Consider the following 2,194-nt stretch of genomic DNA (forward strand, 5'->3'; position numbering starts at 1 on the left):
TGGGGCTGAAAACCCCGGCTCGGTCGGGGGTTCGGCAGCTCAGAAGGAAGACGAAGCGCCTGCTGCGCTTTCAGAGCCTGGAAAGGGAGCCGAGGGCTGCGGGTCTGGGCCCGAACACGAGCTGGGGGGGTTGGGGCCCAGGGCTGCGGGTCTGAGGCTTGGAACCAGCCCGAGTGCCACCTTTTGGGGTGGGGAAGGGGAGGCCAAGAGGCCAGTCCCAGCCCCCAAACCCCAGGGTGGGGGCTCCCCGGGGGGGCTGTGGGCAGGTGGGTAGGGGCAGGGCTGCAGGCAGGTGGGTGGGGGCAAGAGTGGAGAGCAGGGCTGCAGGTGGGTGGGGGGCAAGAGCGGGGGGCAGGGCTGCGGGCCCCTCACCAGAGGTGGGGGGCCGGTGGCGTTTGCCCCCCAGGCTCTGGCCTGCACCAGGCCGAACTCAACGCATGAGAGAGTCTCTGGGCGAAAGGGGCTGGGGGGGTCAACGCTTTATTCAGTGCTGGGACAGTGCTGGCAGTGATTGATTTGTGACCTTGTCACCAGCCCCAGCACTGCCGGGAGACCCAGGAGCAGCTGGCTGCGGGAAGGATGCGGAGCTGGAGCCGTACTAAAGGCCGTAGGGCCGGTGCTGAAGTGAAATGTGTCAGGGTGGAGCCAGACCTGAAATAAAGATTGTAGGGCCGAAGGTGACATAAACACAGCGGGGCTGGAGCTGGACTAGGGACCCTGGAGCTGAAATAAAGAGTGTGGGGCTGGAGCCGAGAGGTCACAGAGCTGGAATAAATACGCTGGGGCTGAACCACCACCGGGCTGGAGGGCTGGGGCTGAAATACGTAGTTTGGGGCTGGGGCAGAAGCACTGACCCTGGGGCTGGGGCTGACGTGACGCAGAGCTGGAATAAATGCGGGGCTGGAGCTGAAATGAATAAAGACCGTAGGGCTGGAGCTGGAATAAAGACCGTAGGGCTGGAGCTGGAATAAAGACCGTAGGGCTGGAGCTGGAATAAAGACCGTAGGGCTGGAGCTGGAATAAAGACCGTAGGGCTGGAGCCGGAATAAAGACCGTAGGGCTGGAGCCGGAATAGCGACCTTAAGGCTGGAGCTGACACAACACAGAGCTGGAGCTGAAAGAAACACTCGGGGAAGGGGATGGAGCTGAAAGAAATACCATAGGGCTGGGGCTGAAATAAAGACCAGGGTCTGGGGCTGAAACACCGACCATAGGGCTGGAATAAAGACTGCAGGGCTGGAGCTGAACTAAAGATTGTACGGCAGGGGCTAGAGCCGGAATAAACGCTGCAGGGTTAGAGCCGGAATCCAGAGTGTGGGGCTGGAGCCGAAACACAGACCGCAGGGCTGGGGCTGAAATAAAGACTGTAGGGCTGGAGCTGGGGCTGGACCAACGCAGAGCTGGAGCTGAAACATCACAGAGCTGAGATGAAGACTGCAGGGCTGGGGCTGAAATACCGACCGTGGGGCTGGGGATGAAATGACACAGAGCTGGAGCTGAAGTAAAGACCCTGGGGCTGGAGCTGAAACAAAAACCCTGGGGATGGGGCTGGAGCTGAAAGAAATACCGTAGGGCTGGGGCTGACATACAGGCGCCAGGACTAAAGCTGAAACAGATCCCTCCGGGCTAGAGCTGGAGTAAATGCTGTGGGGCCGGGGCTGACACGGTGCGGAGCTGGAGCTGACGTACCGACCGCGGTGCTGGAGCTGGAGCAAAGGCGCCGGGGCCGGGGCCGGGATCAAGACCGCGGGGCAGGGCCCGAAAGGCTGCAGGGCCGGAGCCGAACCGGCGACGGCGGGGCTGGAGCCGAGCTGCTGCCGAGCTGGAGCGTCCGTCAGCGGAGCCGGGACAGCCGGGAGCCGCGGCAAAGCGTGCGTGAGCTGGAGCTGTAACGGGGCGTCCCGGGGCTGCAGGGCCAGCGCCGCCGGGCAGGGGGCCGGGGCCGGGCAGGGGGCCGGGGCCCGTCCGCAGCCAGGAGCCAGGAGCCGGTGCGGGCGGGAGCCCGGGGTCGCCTCGTCCTCCTGCGGGCAGGGAGCCCGGCCTCCGCCCGCGGGGTCCAGCCCCGCCGGCCGCCTCGCCCCGCCCGGGTCCCCCGGCTCTGCCGGGCCGCCCCAGCCCCCGTCGGCGAGCAGCGTCGCCCGGCCGAGCCGAGACCCCCCGGTCCCCCCGCCCCCGGGAGCCCGCAGCCGCCCCC

The 2,194-nt window shown here is 65.9% G+C and overlaps 1 long non-coding RNA gene across 1 annotated transcript; it reads right to left on the reverse strand.

Annotated features, from left to right (window-relative positions):
- Positions 1 to 446: 446 nt before the first annotated feature.
- LOC143165283 (uncharacterized) lies at positions 447 to 1,915 on the reverse strand. Its single transcript, XR_012996233.1, has 2 exons — positions 1,690 to 1,915; positions 447 to 651 (listed from the first exon to the last, which is right to left on the reverse strand). It is a non-coding gene; the product is annotated as an uncharacterized LOC143165283 (long non-coding RNA).
- Between the last annotated feature and the right edge of the window lie 279 nt (positions 1,916 to 2,194).

The sequence above is a fragment of the Aptenodytes patagonicus genome, chromosome 10 (genome assembly GCF_965638725.1).
Source record: "Aptenodytes patagonicus chromosome 10, bAptPat1.pri.cur, whole genome shotgun sequence".
Taxonomy (NCBI): Eukaryota; Metazoa; Chordata; class Aves; order Sphenisciformes; family Spheniscidae; genus Aptenodytes; species Aptenodytes patagonicus.